Source organism: Hemitrygon akajei, chromosome 25 (genome assembly GCF_048418815.1).
Source record: "Hemitrygon akajei chromosome 25, sHemAka1.3, whole genome shotgun sequence".
Classification (NCBI taxonomy): Eukaryota; Metazoa; Chordata; class Chondrichthyes; order Myliobatiformes; family Dasyatidae; genus Hemitrygon; species Hemitrygon akajei.
This window is the reverse complement of record NC_133148.1, coordinates 44,971,338-44,989,146: the sequence shown is the minus strand read 5'-3', so window position 1 is coordinate 44,989,146 and position 17,809 is coordinate 44,971,338. Positions and strand designations below refer to the sequence as shown.

The 17,809-nt window shown below is 45.0% G+C and overlaps 1 long non-coding RNA gene across 1 annotated transcript in view; it reads right to left on the bottom strand.

The window, feature by feature from the left end:
- The window catches only part of LOC140716587 (uncharacterized), a 94,621-nt gene that overhangs the window by 75,496 nt on the left and 1,316 nt on the right, over positions 1-17,809 (bottom strand). Inside the window, exon 2 of the long non-coding RNA XR_012096319.1 lies at positions 11,208-12,331. This is a non-coding gene — a long non-coding RNA (uncharacterized lncRNA). The remainder of the gene's footprint in view (positions 1-11,207; positions 12,332-17,809) is intronic.

Genomic DNA, 17,809 nt, shown 5'->3' with positions numbered 1-17,809 from the left:
AGTGAGGCGACCAAAACTGAGCACAGTACTCCAAGTGGGGTCTGACCAGGGTCCGATACAGCTGCAACATCGCCTCTTGGCTCCTAAAGTTAATTCCACGATTGATGAAGGCCAATACACCGTACACTTTCTTAACCACTGAGTCAACCTGTGCAGCTGCTTTGAGCGTCCTATGGACTCGGACCCCAAGATCCCTCTGATCCTCCACACTGCCAAGAGTCTTACCATTAATACTATATTCTGCTATCATATTTGACCTACCAAAATGAACCACTTCACACTTATCTGGGTTGAACCCCATCTGCCACTTCTCAGCACCATTTTGCATCCTAACAATGTCCCGTTGTAACCTCTGCCTGATCTCTTCTGATTCTGATCTCTTCAGAATTGGCCTTCCTCCTGTTTTCAATCTCCACTCGAGGACCAATCCTATCCTTTTCCATAATTATCCTCAAAATGATCAGTAGAGCAAAAGAGTTATTTTTCTATATTATCATGTATTGCATTGAACTGCTGCTGCTAAATTAACAAATTTCACGACACATTCTGGAGATAATAAACCTGATTCTGATTCTGATTCTGAATGCAATTTTGCTCTGTTACCTGCCTGTCGTTCCTCAGTCTCATCACACATGGGATCTAGTTAGACACCGACTACCCCATCTTCGGCCCTATCACTCTAGTTCCCATCTCACTGCCAAATCATTTTAAGTGCTCCCCTACAGCTCAAGGAACCCTAGCAAAAGAGCAGAGTTTAACCTGATCAGATTCCCCATGATAGTTTTTACCCTCTGCACGGTTTGGTGTTAATCTGAGGAGGGGCAGGGCCTGAAGGGTGTACGGGAGGAAGGTAATATGCTGTCATGGAGTGGGGACGGATGTGGAAGGAATACAGACACGGTGCTACTCCAAATGGGCTGCATGGGATAGAGTTTGTCAGATGTGTTTTTGAAAGATTCTTTACTCAATATGCAGAGGTCAGGATAGTGGATCTCCTCAGGGAATGAGACAGGGCAGGTGACAGACGTGTGTGCAGGTGAACCTTTTTGCTCCACTGATGGTTTTCAGGATAATTATGGAGGATAGGATTGGTCCTCGAGTTGAGACTGAAAACAGGAGGAAGACCAATTTTGATGGCATCAGAAGAGATCAGGCAGACATGGACTGGGATAGGTTGTTCTCCCACAAAGGGATATTGGTTAGTGGGAGGTCTTCAAAAGTAGAAGATTGAATGTCCAGGATCTGTATGTTCCTGTTAGGATCAAAGGCACAGTTAAAAGATTTAGGGAAGCTTAGTTTTTCAGGGTATTGGGGCACTTGTGAAGGAGGAGGAGGTGAAGGTTACACATGGGGAGCTAGGATCAAATAAGGAACTTGAGTATGAGAAATGCAAAAGAACAGGTAAGGGAGAGATCAGGAGGACTAAAAGAAGACGTGACGTTGCTCTGACAGGCAAGGTGAGAGAAAATCCCAGGGGATTTTATATCCCATTGATATATTAAGAGCAAAAGGATAGCAATGGACAGAATTGGTACTCTTGAAGATCAGCATGGTCATCTGTGTGTGGAACAGGAAAAGATGGATGAGATCTTAAATGAATTCTCTGCATCTGTATTTTCTTAGGAGACAGAGAGAATCTATAGAACTGAGGAAAAACAATAGTGGGGTCATGGACTGTATCCAGATTACAGATGAGGAACGTTTATTTGAAGTTAGGGTGGAAAAATCCCCAGAGCCTGACAAGGTGTCGCTTTGGTCCTCGCACGAGGCGAGTCCAGAAACCACAGCAGGCGTGACAGAGGTATTAAAACATTCTTAACCAAGGGCGACGTGCCAGAGGACTGGAGGATACCAACTGCTGTTCCGTTGTTCCAGACAGGCTCTGAGAACAAGCCGGGAAACTGCAGCCCAGTGAGTCTGATATCAGTTGTGGGTAAATTATTGGAAGGTATTCTACTGAACAGGATGTTTAAGCATTCGGATAGACAGGGCCAGATTAGGGACAGTCAACATGCATTGTGCGGGGTACATTGTGTTGAACTGATCTTCAGGGTTTTTTGTGGACGTTACCAGAATCAGAATCAGAATCAGGTTTATTATCACCGGTGTGGGTCGTTAAATTTGTTAACTTAACAGCAGCAGTACAGTGCAATACATGATGATATAGAAAAAAATAAATCAACTAAAGCATATATATGTGTATCACTCTGGGAAAGGTTTCGTAATGGTCTTTCTGTAGAAGCAGTGTTTGTGTTATGGTTAGAGATAACGGGTGCTTTGGAATGAGAGTCGTCCAATGAAGGGAGTGTGTTTTTTGTGTTGTGTGCCTGACATTGGTGTGAGCTGGGTCTTTTGCTCGGTGGGAGATGAAGGGAGAAGATGCTGGAGAGGAGAGTTCGTAGGACTTGACCCACAGCGGGGCTGATTCGACGAAGCCCGGGAAGATCAAAGGAGGCTCGGCATAGGGAAAACCATCAGCTCCAACTTGTGCACATTAGATTGTTTCATTAAAATGAGCCGTTTTGTTTTTTTTGCATTTTCTTTACTAACCCTTTAGTCAAACTAAGAATTATAAACCTAAATCGTTTAATTATATGCCTGTTATTTTGTGGTAATGGGGTAACGAATCACACAGCATCCACACAAACAGGGGGTTTTGGGGGCTTGCACTTCAATCTCACATGTTTAGCGGGGCCGGAGATTCTCTTCCCTAGACTTACGCAGCCGACAGAACCGGAGTGTTTCATATGTATATCAAATAGATTTAAAAAGTGCAAAACAGAAATAGTATAAAAAAGTCGTGAGGTAATGTTCATGGGTTCAACATCCATTCAGAAATCAGATAACAGAGGGAAAGAAACTGTTCCTGAATCACCGTGTGTGTGCCTTCAGGCTTCTGTACCTCGTTCCTGACGGGAACAATGAGAAGAGAGCATGTCCGGAGTGATGTGGGTCCTTAATCATGGCACCTTTCTGAGGCAGCACTCCTTGAAGATGTCTTGGATACTACAGAGGCCAGTAACTGAGATGGCATTGACTAATTTTACAACTTACTGTAACTTCTGTGCAGTAGTGCTCCTGCCCCCACACATATCAGACAGTGATGCAGCCTGTCAGGATGCTCCCCATGGTACGTCAGTAGAACCAAGCAGGCTGATGAAGGGAAAACCTTGTTTACATGGACTCTAGCAAGGCCTTTGACAAAGGACCACAAGGGGGTCTCGTCCTGAAGAATAAGTCACTTGGCGTTCAAGTTGCAGTAGTAAATGGGATTCAGCATTGTTTAGCGGGAGAAGATAGAGAGTGGGCGTACACAACTGTCTCTCTGACTGGAGGGCTGTGACTAGGGGTGTACTGCAGAGGTCATTGATCATCATCTGTATAAATGATTTAGATGATCTGGTAAACTACATCAGCAAATTTGCAGATGACAACAAGTATGGGGAAGTAGTAAGGGAGGCTAACAAAGATCACAGCATCATAAACAAGAGAAAAATGGCAGATGCTGGAAATCCAAAGCAACACAGACAAAATGCTGGAGGAACCCAGCAGATCTGAGACCCTTCATCTAGACTGGAAAGAAAGATGAGAGGTTGCTCAAAACAATTAATTAGGGACCTGATAGAACTCAGAATTCTGGAAGGATAAAAGAACACTGATAAGAATTATTTGGGACTTCTGGTAAGTATCAGTACAATCAAAATAAACCAATGCAGCAAGATTGCAGCATGGTCTGAACCAGTGGGAAAATGGACTGAATAATGGCAGAGGGGGATAATGCCAATGGGTGTGCAGTGTTGCACTTTCCAGGGCAGGAACAACACCGTGAATAGTAGGGTTGAGAGGGTGAACAGCTTCAAGTTCCTCAGTATACACATCACCAAGGATAGATAGATAGATAGATAGATAGATAGATACTTTATTCATCCCCATGGGGAAATTCAACTTTTTTTCCAATGTCCCATACACTTGTTGTAGCAAAACTAATTACATACAATACTTAACTCAGTAAAAAATATGATATGCATCTAAATCACTATCTCAAAAAGCATTAATAATAGCTTTTAAAAAGTTCTTAAGTCTTGGCGGTAGAATTGTAAAGCCTAATGGCATTGGGGAGTATTGACCTCTTCATCCTGTCTGAGGAGCATTGCATCGATAGTAACCTGTCGCTGAAACTGCTTCTCTGTCTCTGGATGGTGCTATGTAGAGGATGTTCAGAGTTATCTATAATTGACCGTAGCCTACTCAGCGCCCTTCGCTCAGCTACCGATGTTAAACTCTCGAGTACTTTGCCCACGACAGAGCCCGCCTTCCTTACCAGCTTATTAAGACGTAAGGCGTCCCTCTTCTTAATGCTTCCTCCCCAACACGCCACCACAAAGAAGAGGGCGCTCTCCACAACTGACCTATAGAACATCTTCAGCATCTCACTACAGACATTGAATGACGCCAACCTTCTTAGGAAGTACAGTCGACTCTGTGACTCTGATCTCACTTGGTCTGTATATACCAGCTGTGTGGTGAGAAAAGCACAACAGCACCTCTTTCACCTTAGATTGTTGAAGAAGTTCAGCATGAGTCCCTAAATCCTAAGGACTTTCCACAGGGTACAACTGAGAGCATCCTGACTGGCTGTATCACTGCCTGGTATGGGAACCAATTACAGGGCACTGCAGAGAGTGGTGCGGACAGCCCAGCGCATCTGTAGATGTGAACTTCCCACTATTCAGGACAGTTACAGCGACAGGAGTGGATCATTGGGACCCTAGCCACCCCAATCACAAACTGTTCCAGCTGCTACCATCCAGGAAACGGTACCACAGCATTAAAGGCTGAGGGACACCTTCTTCCACGAGGCCATCAGACTGATTAATTCACACTGACACAATTGTATTTCGAAGCTATGTTGGCTGTTCTGTTGTATAGCTCACTGAACATTCTATTTATTACAAATTACTACAATTTGCACATTCAGACGGAGATGTAATGTAAAGATTTTTACTCCTCACGTTACGTGAAGGATGTAAGAAATAAAGTCAATTCAATTCAATGGGGAACTGAGATGTGCAGTAGAACAAAGGGATCTAGGAATACAGATCCATAATTCCTTGAAAGTGGAATCACAGACAGATGGGGTCACAAAGACATTTTGGAACACTGGCATTCATCAGTAAGTACAGGAGCTGAAGTTGTATAAGACATTGGTGAGGCCGGATTTGGAATGCTACAAGTAGTTCTCAACACCTGCAAACAGTTTGAAAAGAGTACAGAGAAAGTCTGCAAGGAACTAGCCAAGACTTGAGGACGAGTTATAGGGAAAGGTTGCGCTGGGTAGGATATTATCCCCTGGAGCACAGGAGATGTATGCGGGTTATAGAAAGGGTAAATACAAGCATGCATTTCTCTCCCTCCCCCTCCCAGTTTGGATGAGACTAGAACTAGAGGGCATAGGTTTCAGATGAAAAGTGAAATATTTAAGGGAAACAGGAGGGAACCTTCTTCACTCAGATGAAGGTGCAAGTGTGGAATGAGCTGCCAGCATAAGAGAAGTTTGGATGGGTCTTCAGACCAATGTTCTGTTTGTGGGTAGACGGGTCTAACCAGAAAAACAGGTTGGCATGGATTCTATGAATCTTCAAATTACCTGATAATCTATCCAAACTCAGAAAAACAAAGCTACAGGAGATTTACATCCCTCTTCGAAAGGAGCAAGCTGGCCTGGGGAATCAGACTAGCAAACCCTCAGAGCACGACCCTTCAGAGCAGCAGACTATCACCTCACTTGGACAATTCAGGCAGTTAATGTATCTGACAGACGGGACTCACAGTCAATTAATTGCTGGGTTGTGATTCCTGAAAGGTGATGGAGAGCTACTCAGCCAGACATCTCACCGAAAAGTGAATGTTATCCTTGATCTTTGATGGTTTCATGTATGCCCAGAGTACTGTGTATGTCTTTATAAGTCCTATCCCCTCACCCAACACCACCTTCATTCAATGCCATTACCTTCACTGAATTCCTCTCTATCTCTGTTTAGATACAACACTGAATCACGTCATCTGCAGAAATTCTCTGATGACTCACCAGTAGTTGGGTGTATAAAGAGAGGGTGAATATAGGCCCTGGTGGAGGACTCTGTCAAATGGTGCAAGCTGAATCAACTGCAGCTCAACGTTGTTAAGACAGACGGTGATGGACTTCAGAAGGACTAAGCCCGCATTGCTGACCTGTTACTGTTGATTATGAGGACATGGATGTGGTGAGGACCTACAAGTACTTGGGGGTGCACCTGGATGACAGACTTGAATGGAGTACTAACACAGAGGTTCTACACAAGAAGGGTCAGAGTTGCCTCTGCTTCCTGAGGAAACTGAGGTCCTTTGGAGTACGAAGGTCTCTCCTTCACATGTTCTACCAGTCTGTGTCACCAGTACAGTCTTCTATGCAGTGCTGTGCTGGGGCTGTGGCATCAACATGGATGATGCCAACAGGCTCAATAAACTGATTAGAAAGACTGACTCTGTTATAGGAGTCAAACTGGATATACTGGAGGCTGTGGTAGAACAAAGGACCCTACGGAGAATCCTGGCAATTCTGGACAATGTTTCTGACCCTCCGCATGCCACCTTGGCTGAACAGAGGGGCATTTTTAGTAATAAACTAAGACAAGTGTGCTGCTCCAAAGAGTGTGATATGAGGTCATTCTTACCCTCGGCCATGACGCTCTATAATGTGTCAACCTATACCTGGGGAAGTGATGAACCCCTCCTGTTAGACTAATAATTCTTTTCTAATTCTTTACTTCTCTTCTAATATTTGTATATCTGTGCACTTATAATGTTACTGTCACACTGTAAATTCCTTTGGGATCAATAATGTATCTATCAATATTCTGGTGTTTATCAATGACAGAAACTAATCGGAGTTTCCGTATACACAATGTAGAAGCTGGAAATCCCATCTACCATCTACAAAGCTGAAGTGAAGGGTCTGATGGAGAAGTCTCCTCATGGTTGGACGAATGCAGCTTCAACAACACTCACACCATCCATGACACAGAAGCCCATGTGACAGGCACCCCATCCATAACCATTCACTCACTCCACCACTGATGCACAGTAACAGCAGTTTTTACCATGTACAGGGCACACTGAAGCAACTCATCAAAATTTCTTGACAGCATCTTCCAAAGCTTGTCTCTGTAACCTCCCTCCCACCCTCTCCTGCCCAGGCAGTGCCCCCTGTCCCTCTCCTTGTACAGATCGAGCGTACATTATGGAGGCTGATTGTGGGCCTCCACAGCTGCCTCTGGTAACAAATTCCACAAATTCACCACTCCCTGGCTAAAGAAATTGAGTTGAATTTATTTTATTACTTATGTCCTTCAAATATATGAGAAAAAAATGTCATTATGTTACATCTCTGTTCAAAAGTGCAATGTGTAATTATAGTAATTTACAATGTCTCTGCAACTCTGTTTTAAATGAATGCCCCTCTACCCTGAGGCTGTGCCCTCTTGTCCTAGACTCCCCCACCATGGGAAACATCCTTTCCACATCTACTCTGTCTTGGCCTTTCAATATTCGAAAGGTTTCAATGAGATACCCCCTCATCCTGCTAAATTCCAGCGAGTACAGACCCAAAGCCATCAAACCTTCCTCGTATGATAACCCTTTCGTTCCCAGAATCATCCTTATGAAACTCATCTGAACTTTCTCCAATGCCAGCACATCTTTTCCTAGATTAGGAGCCCAAAACTGTTCACAATACTCAAGGTGAGGCATCACTAGTGCCTTATAAAGCCTCAGCATCACATCCCTGCTCTTATATTCCAGGCCTCTTGAAATAAATGCGACAACTGTATTTGCCTTCCTCACCACTGACTCAACCTACAAGTTAACCTTTAGGTTGTTCTGCACAAAACCTCCCAAGTCCTTTTGCATCTCAGGTTTTTGGATTTTCTCCCTATTTAGAAAATAATCTGCACATTTATTTCTATTACCAAAATACATGACCATGCACTTTCTTGCCCATTCTCCTAATCTGCCTAAGTCTTTCTGAAGCCTTCTTGTTCCTCAACACTAAACTTCATATCATCTGCAAATTTGGCCACAAAGCCATCTATTCCACCATCTAAATCATTGATATACAGCATAAAAAGAAGTGGTCCCAACTCCGACCTCTGCAGAACACCACCAGTCACTGGCAACTAACCAGAAAAGGATCTTTTTATTCTCACTCGCTGCCTCCTACCAATCAGCCAATGCTCTAATCATGCTAATAACTTTCCTGGAATACCATGGGCTCTTAACTTGATAAGCAACCTTGTGTGTGGCACCTTGTCATAGGCACCCCCCTTATCTATCCTCACATACAAACAAGCTGGATGAATTCAGCAGGTTGGGCAGCATCCGTTAAAATGTGCAGTCAACGTTTCGGGCCGAGACCCTTCGTCAGGACTGAATGTAGATTCAACAGGTCTCGGCCAGAGTCCAATGATTCGTGAAAGATCATTACTAATGCTTCCACAATCTCTACCGCTGCCTCTTTCAGAACTCTAGGATGCAGTTCATCTGGTCTGGGTGACTTATGTACCTTGAAGCCTTTCATTTTTGAGCACCTTCTCCCTTCTCTTCTCTCACACCCTTCAACACCTGACACATTGCTACTGTCTTCCACAATGAACACTGATGCAAAATACTCACTTCGTTCACCTGCCATCCCCATGTCTCCCATTATTAATTCTCCAGCCTTATTTTCTAGTGGTCCTATATACACTCTCATCTTTTATTTTTTTACATAATTGAGAAAGCTTTTTCTATCCACCTTGATATTGCTTGCTAGCTTGCTTTCATATTTCATCTTCTCCCTCCTAATGATTCCTTTGGTTGCTTTCTGTAGGTTTTTAAAAGCTTCTCAATCCTCTATCTAACAGTAAATTTTTTGCTTTGTTGTATGCCCTCACGTTTGCTTTTACATTTGTCAACCACAGTTGTATTATTTTGCCATTTGAGTATTTCGTTATTTCTGGAATACATCTATCCTGCACCTTTTCCCAAAAACTCAAGCCACTGCTGCTCTATCATCCCCGCCAGCATCTCCTTCCAGTTTACTTTGACCAATTCCTCTCTCACACCACTGTGATTTCCTTTACTCCACTGAAATACTGCTACGTCAGACTTTCCTTTCCTCCTATCAAATTTCAAGTTGAACTCATATTGTGATCACTGTCTCCGAAGGGTTCCTTTACCTTAAACTCCCTAATCTCCTCCAGTTCATTACATAATACCCAATCCAGTATAACTGATCCCCTAGTAGGCTCAATGACAACCTGCTGTAAACAGCCATCTCACAAACATTCAAATTTACTCTCTTGAGATCCATTAGCAACCTGATTTTCCCAACCTACCTGCATGTTAAAATCTCCCATGACTATCATAACACTGCCCTTTTGACACACCATTTTTATTTCCATTGTAATCTGTCGTCCACATCCCAGCTACTGTTTGGAGGCCTGACTATAACTGCCATCAGGGTCCTTTTACCCTTGCAGTTTCTGAACTCAACCCACAAGGATTCAACATCTTCTGATCCCAAGGATCCTGTCTTTTCTAATGATTTGATGCCATTCTTTACCAGTAGAGCCACACCACCCCCTCTGCCTACCTTCCTGTCCCTCCGATTCAACGTGTAACCATAGACATTCAGCTCCCAACAACAACCATCCTTCAAGCACGATTCAGTGATGGCCACAACATCATACCTGGCAACATGTAAAAGTGCACCAAGATCATCCACCTTATTTCTTATACTCCATGCACTGAGATATAACACATCGAGTACTGAATTTGCTACCCTTTTTGATTCAGCAACCCTAATGCACTGATACTCATCCGGCTGGCTGCAATTTTGTCCTGTCATCTGCCTGCCCTTCCAGACAGTCTGCACGCTAACTTTGCTTTTTTACCATCCTTCCTATCCTGAGTCCCTTCACTCGGTTAAACACATGCCTGGTGAACCTGGCACTTCATGTAACTTGACCCCCCTGACCTCCACCCGCCATGTGAGATCTGAATATCAGGAGCGCAGGTCACCCGGGATCACTGCGTCAACTGAAAGGTGGAATAGGTTAGGACTTTATTCCCTCAAGCTTTGCAGAATGAGGTGAATTGATAGAAACAGGCAAAATTATGAAGGGAATAGATAGGGAAATGCAAGCAGGCTTTTTCCACTGAGCTTGGGTGAGACGAGCACGAGAGGTCATAGGTTAAGTGTGAAAGGTGAAAGGGGAGCTTCTTCACCCTGAGGGTGGTGCGAGTGTGGGAAAAGCTGCCAGCAGCAGTGGTGGATGTGGGGTCAATCGCGACATTTAAGAGCAGTTTGGATAGTATATGCATAGGAGGGGCATGCAGGGCTATGGCCCAGATGTGACGCAATGGAACTGGGCTGAATAATTCAGAACGGACTAGGTGGGCTGAAGTGCTCTCCGACTCTATGACCAGGTCATCTAGGGCAGCTCAGGAGAAGCGGAAGCAGGAGCCACTCTTCAGTGCCCTCTGGGAACCAACCCTACCCCTCCAGTGGCATACGGAACGCTCAGCACCCAGGAGGACACAAAGAGCCTCGGGCATGGGCTGGATGGACAGTTGCCCTGGATACCTCCAGGCTTGTAGTGGGCACTACTGAGGGGGGGGGGGGCATCCTGTCCAGGACACCATACACCCAGTCACCCTTTCACCCTGTAGCAGGATCCCAGTTAACCTCATCTTCCCGGATTCTCTGGCTGTTCCTTGCCCTATATCCACAACCTTCACATTAACAATCTATGCTACCATTCCCTGGTCTTCCCATGTCATTCCTTCTCTGGACTCCGACAGGATCACCACTTACACTGGGCGTTTCCAGGTTTCTTTTGCCTCCCAAACGCTGCTGCTCTACAGAGATTGACCAAGAGCAGCGATTCCCATGCTGGGGGGGGGGGGAGGTGAGGCGGGGTGGTACGCATTTTAGGGCTTTGAGTATGTTCTTAAACCATTTCCTCTGTACCCCTTATAACCACTTGCAAATACTCACTCTGAGCTCCCTCGCAGTGAGTCTGGTGTAAGCAAATAGAATGGACGGCCACTGCAGCCCTTAGAACCTCATTGCTCTTATTAGAGTTGGCTGTGGGCCTGGGGAGAGGACGCTGAGTTGGTTCACTTACCCAATTTAAATGCCGGCCCAGATCGGGGACGAGAGCCAATTTCACTCGCTCCCCGCGATCTTCTTGCCTCTCTCCAAGACACCGGAGCCTTTCACTGTTCCACTGTTTAGTCAACTTAAACGCTGGGCCAGATAAAGGGTGTGGAGACAAGAGCTGATTTCCCCCGTTCTCCGCGATGGCCATCTCCATGGCACTGAGGCTATGAAGACTGCCCTGGCTGCAGTGCTCTGTGCTGCTAATATGATGAACTGAGAAGTGAGGCTTTGGGCCTACTCTGGGCCGCTCCAGGGTTCGCATCTGAGGCCTCAGTTTTGATTCGGAATGCTGTTACAAGATTTGTGTTTTTCTTCTGCCTCTTGCACGTCAGGTGTTGGTCTTTTCTTTTTATTCTTGTTCTTGAATTGGGCTCTTTTGGGTTTCTTGCTCTGTGGCTACCTGTGAGCAGGTAAGCCTCAAGGTTGTATAATTTAAACATTCTTTGATAATAAATGTACTTGGATCTGTCTGTGAATTTGAAGGGCTTTTCAGGGACAACACTGGTGGTACCTCTCCAATAAGATGCCACTCTGTGTACTCGGTGTCTCGGGAATGTACATCGGGGCAGATCATCACCACCTGCTAGAAGAAGAGCTTTGAGACACGTTGGAGGCCCAGATCCTCAAACACTGATTCGGAGTTCTCCGAGGAGGCTCCTGAGCTCTGGGAAATGCTGCATGTTTTCCAAAGTCTCAACATAAACCTTCACTGTTCAGTGTTGTAATTGTGTAGCAGGGCAAGTGGAGAGAGGACCTATGTTTTGGGAATGGTTGCTGCACGACAATTCAGGTATTTCAGTGAAGCTGAATTTGAGTGCGGACTCTGAACGGCATATACAGAAACATAGTCCGTGTACAGTAGCTCACTGCCTGAGGCTGGAGTGACAGTGGTTCTGTGGGTTGAAGGTTCAGGAATTACCCTGTCGTCCTGGGAAACGGCTCCACTGCAGCAGGAGACTCCTGAATTCAGAGGAATTGCATGGACAGTCAGTGGCCATGGGATTCCAGTGACTTTTAAAGGTTTCCTCAGCACCAGACTTTGTCATCATCACCAAGACCAGTGATGTCCTTGTCTATCTCTAATCGCACCTGAGCACAGGATGGAGACACTTCAGTTCAAAGTCAGAATCAGGTTTAATATCATCAGCATACGTTGTGAAATTTGCTAACTTTGTGCTAGCAGTAACAATGCAATACATAATAATAGAGAAAATAAAACTGTGAATGACAGTATCTATATATTTAATAATTAAATTAAATAAGCAGTGCAAAAAAAAAGGAAATTAAAAAGTAGTGAGTTCATGTTCATGGGTTCAATGTCCATTCAGAAATCAGATGGCAGAGGGGAAGAATCATTGGGTGTGTGTGACATCAGGCTTCTGTACCTCCTCCCAGATGGTGGCAATGAGAAGAGGGCATGTCCTGGGTGGTGGAGGTCCTTAATGATGGACGCCGCCTTTCTGACGCACCTTCATGGGGTGTATGGACTAAAAGAATAGGCCGAAGCCTTTCCGAGGAAGTATGGCAATACTGTACTGTCATGTGGAAATGGTGTCGAAGACTGTCCTTTCTGGTGGGTTATCTGCTTGGTCCTCAAACCAAGAAGGTGCTGTCTGTGTGGAGTTTGCACATTGACCCTGTGATTGCTCCTGATCCCCGCCATTTCCCAAACATTTATTTGTTTATTGTGGTACAGAGTAGAACAGGCCCTTTTGGTCCTTCGAACCGTGTTGCCCAGTAACTCCCAATTTAATCCTAGACTAATCCTGGGATAATTTACCTGCCTGTCCCTGTATTACATGAAATTTTATTACATATGCAGTTTAACATCACCAGCGTAAGTCATGAAGTTTGTTAAGTTTGCAGCAGCAATGCAATGGTCATAGAGAGAAAAACTGACCACAGTGTTTCCTAATTTCGTATTCTCTCTAGCACCATTGTACTGCTTCTGCAAACTTAACAAATTTCATTACTTATGTTAGCGATATTAACAATATAATGGTAATAAAATATAATTAAACAGGTAGTGCAAAAAAAAGAAAATCAAAAAAGGTAGTGAGGCAGTACTCATGGGTTCAATTTCCATACAGGAATCTGATGGCAGAGGGGAGGAAGCTGTTCTTGAATCGCTGAGTGTGTGTCTTCATGCTCCTGTACCTCCTTCCTGATGGCAGAGGGGATGAAGCTGTTCCCGAATCGCTGAGTGTGTGTCTTCAGGCTTCTGTACCTCCTTCCTGATGGCAGAGGGGAAGAAGCTGTTCCCGAAACGCTGAGTGTGTGTCTTCAGGCTCCTGTACCTCCTTCCTGATGGCAGAGGAGAAGAAGCTGTTCCTGAATTGCTGAGTGTGTGTCTTCAGGCTCCTGTACCTCCTTCCTGGTGGCAGAGGGGAAGAAGCTGTTCCTGAATCACTGAGTGTGTGTCTTCAGGCTTCTGTACCTCCTTCCTGATGGCAGAGAAGAAGCTGTTCCCGAATCGCTGAGTGTGTGTCTTCAGGCTTCTGTACCTCCTTTCTGATGGCAGAGGGGAAGAAGCTGTTCCTGAATCGCTGAGTGTGAGTCTTCAGGCTTCTGTACCTCCTTTCTGATGGTAACAATGAGAAGAGGGCTCATCCTGGGTGATGGAGGTCCTTGATTATGGACGCCACCTTTCGGAGGCACCTTCACAGGATGTATCGACTAAAATAGACTGCAGAATTTTTGAGGCAGCTTACCAATACTGCCACGTGGAAATGGTGTTGAAGACTGTCCTTTCTGTTTGGTCCTCAAAACAAGAAGGTGCTGTCTGTGTGGAGTTTGCACATTGACCCAGCGATTGCTCCTGATTTCCCAGTGTGCTTTGGTTTCCCACCATTTTCCAAACATTTATTTGTAACATACGCACTTTTTATCTGCTTTGGCGATGATTGAATTTCACCTGTTATAGCTCAGGCACCAATGTGAGCTGAGGTCAGTTTGATTGAAAGTATTTGGTTCCTTGTACTAATAACCTGCAGCCACTGGGTGTCAGAGGCGTTCTGCTAAATACAGTGGATTCCAGTTCATTGAGACGCCATCAGGACCAGTATGTTTTGGCCCAGTTAAGCAACTGCCTCAATTAGTTTAAGTTCCATGGAAATGGTTAAAAAGTTATAAATAAAACTACCATTTAACTGATTAAGAACATGTATGTAAATGAAATACTGAACAAATTAGAACATTATCAACACTGCTATAAAACTGTGTATCGACAAATTCTTTCAGTGCACACTGCTGTGTTGGAGGGGCAACATCTCGTAATCCAGGCAGCGCACTCAAAGTGCTGGAGGGACTCAGCAGGCCAGGCAGCATCTATGGAAAACAGTAAACAGTTGACGTTTCAGGTTGAGACTCTTCAACAGCAGTCCTGAAAAAGGGTCTCGGCCCAAAACGTTGACTGCACTCTTTTCCACATGTGCCGCCTAGCTTGCTGAGTTCCTTCAGCATTTTGAGTGTGTTGCTTGAATTTCCAGCATCTGCATCTGTGACCTCGTAGTCCATCTGGGTAGCCCCCAACCTGACGACATGGACACAATTTCTCCAACTTCTGGAAATTGGAACTGGAAGAAGATAGCGCTAGCAAACGCTACCAATGATGACGTCCTCAAGGCGGGTCACAAAGGGGTCACAAAGCAATTCTTTTCACTTCTTTTACATCTGCTTTTTATTTCAGATGTGGTTCTGCTACTGTTAGACCCTGTTACCTACATTCTGGTGGCTTGATTTTGGGCCAATCTGGTGCTTTGCAAGAGGGTTCCAAGAGGCTGCAACCATGGAGGCCAGGAAGTCAAGAGACGGGGCATAGGCCCAGGATCGACTCTATCTCTCACCAATTGAAGCGCCAAGGAAGATTGAAATCACGGGCGAGTGAGTGTTCAGTGCTGTCTCGCAGACTCTTGCTCGCTGCTGTCAGAGGTATCTGCATGTGGCAGTCTCTTGCTCTCTCTCTCGCTCGCTGCTCCTGAGCAGAAGTCCTTTCTTACAAGTCCTCTCTCTCTCTCTCTCCCCCCCCCCCCCCCCCCACCACCGATGCTGTCAGCAGATGGTGCCAGAGCAAGGTTTAATCAACACGGATTGTAGATTTGGAATCTAATTCAGGTTTATGGTGCATCCTAGTATCTAATTCAAGTTATGGTCGCTCATTTTTGTTACAATTGGGCAATTTTTGAATCGGGAACCCTGGAGATGATGAACACAGAACTGAACTGTCCTGAAATATGCCTTTCCATTTTGAGTATTTGTTCATTTTTTTTGTTGCCATTTGCATGATTTTGTGTGTGTGTGTGCATGCGTGTGTGTGTATGTGTGTGAGTGTTTGATGATTTTCTTTGAACAGATTGGTTCTATGGTTTATAAAAACTCTACAAACAATAAAAGTAAGCAATAGCATTCAGAACTGAAGTTCACAAAAGTGAGTTCACACTGTGATAGTCGCAGGCCACAGCCGCAGTCGGTGCAGAGACAAGTAAACCTCACAGAACAGCGATTTGAACTGGCCTGTGCCTTGCTTCCAGCCCCGACAGCCCATCCTTTTCAAAATGGCCTGGCACTGAAATCGTCCAGGCCTTGCTCTCACACCCAGACCCTGCCAATGCCCCGACCCCTCAATTCAGTCGGTACAGAACTTTCCCAATTCGGATCGGCACTTAAATCAACCAAGCCTCAGGTCTTTCTTCACTCTCAGGCTCCAATTTGGTCCCTGCTGACTCAACTCTGTTCACCTCACTTCAGTTCTGCCAAATTGAATTACCTCCAAGTTCACTCCAGGAATGGCCGAACATTGGATCATTCCCCACTCTCCGACCCAGACCCCATTGCCTCGCTTCAACCTGTGCACACCACGCTGCAGCACTCCTACACCTTTTAGACTTCAATTGCCCCTGCAGAAGTGCCAGGTTGTAGAGGTGGTTCAAAAGCTCAACTCCTACAGAGAAGTTACAGTCTATTGTCTGCAGTGATCATTTACCAGAAAAAATGTAATTAATGAAGTACTCAGTAATTTTCTTTGTTTTATTTGCCACTGATGCCAGCTTAATTCCTCCACCATTGGTTTGTTGTTACTCCTTTCCACACCTTGTGGCACATCGGGCGGCAACCTTGCCTTTCTTTAGCATTTTTGTCTGTATTTTTTTACGACACTGAACCCAGCACAGATGGAAAGTGTGCAAGGAGCTGGCCGGATTTGAACCCAGAACCACTCACCTTGAAGTCCAGTGCAGATGCCCCTACACCACCGGCCAGTCTCCATGACTGATGCACCGTGGATATTGTCTGTCCGGAGTTTTCAAGAGTATTTTTCTCTGCAATGTAACCTGAGAAGATTTTATTTTGCTTTGGTGATGATTACATTCTACCTGTGGTAGCCTAGATGCTAATTTGAACTGACCTGATGCAGGGATTCAACAGTTTCTTTCCAGCCATCAGTACTACTGAAATCACTGTGTTTCTCCAGCAGATTGTGCGTTGCTCTGGATTCCAGTATCTTCAGTCTCTTGTGTCTGGATTGAAGCTGACTCAATCCAGCAGCGTCTCTACTTTTTGCAAAGGCTGAGGAAAGTCCATCTCCCACCCCCCCATCCTCATCACATTCTACAGGGGTTGTATTGAGAGCATCCTGAGCAACTGTATAACTGCCTGGTTCGGAAATTGCACCATCTCAGATCGCAAGACCCTGCAGCGGATAGTGAGGTCAGCTGAAAAGATCGTCGGGGTCTCTTTTCCCACCATCACGGACATTTACACTACACGCTGCATCCGAAAAGGAAACAGCATTATGAAGGACCCCATGCACCCCTCATACAATCTCTTCTCCCTCCTGCCGTCTGGGAAAAGGCTCCGAAGCATTCGGGCTCTTACGACCAGACTATATAACAGTTTCTTCCCCCAAGCTATCAGACTCCTCAATACCCGAAGCCTGGACTGACACCTTGCCCTACTGTCCTGTTTATTATTTATTGTAATGCCGGTACTGTTTTGTGCACTTTATGCAGTCCAGTGTAGGTCTGTAGTCTAGTATAGCTTTCTTTGTGTTTTTTTAATTACGTAGTTCAGTCTAGTTTTTTGTACTGTGTCTTTTAAACCATGGTCCTGAAAAACGTTGTCTCATTTTTGCTATGCACTGTACCAGCAGTTATGGTCGAAATGACAATAAAAGTTTACTTAACTGAAGTATTTGGTACCTTGCAGTGACAACTTGCAGCCACTGGGGGTCAGAGGAACACCTCTGAAATAAGGCATTGAGCCTTCAGTCAAACTGGCTGCTGTAATAGCAACTTCAACCAGATTGTGCATTGCTCTGGATTCCAGCATCTACAGTCGCTTGTATCTGGATTGAAGTCAATTTGATGGAAAGTTAGGTACCTTGCAGTGACAACCTGCAACCATGGTGGGGAAAGGGGTGGGTCAGAGTGAACAAACCCAAATATTAAAGATTAAATCAATATATGGAGGTGTTCCTCTGACCATGTAGTGAATCTCACAGTGGCTACCCATTTTAATTCTACTTCCCATTCCCAGTCTTACGTCTGCCCAAGGCCTTTGCTATTACTATGA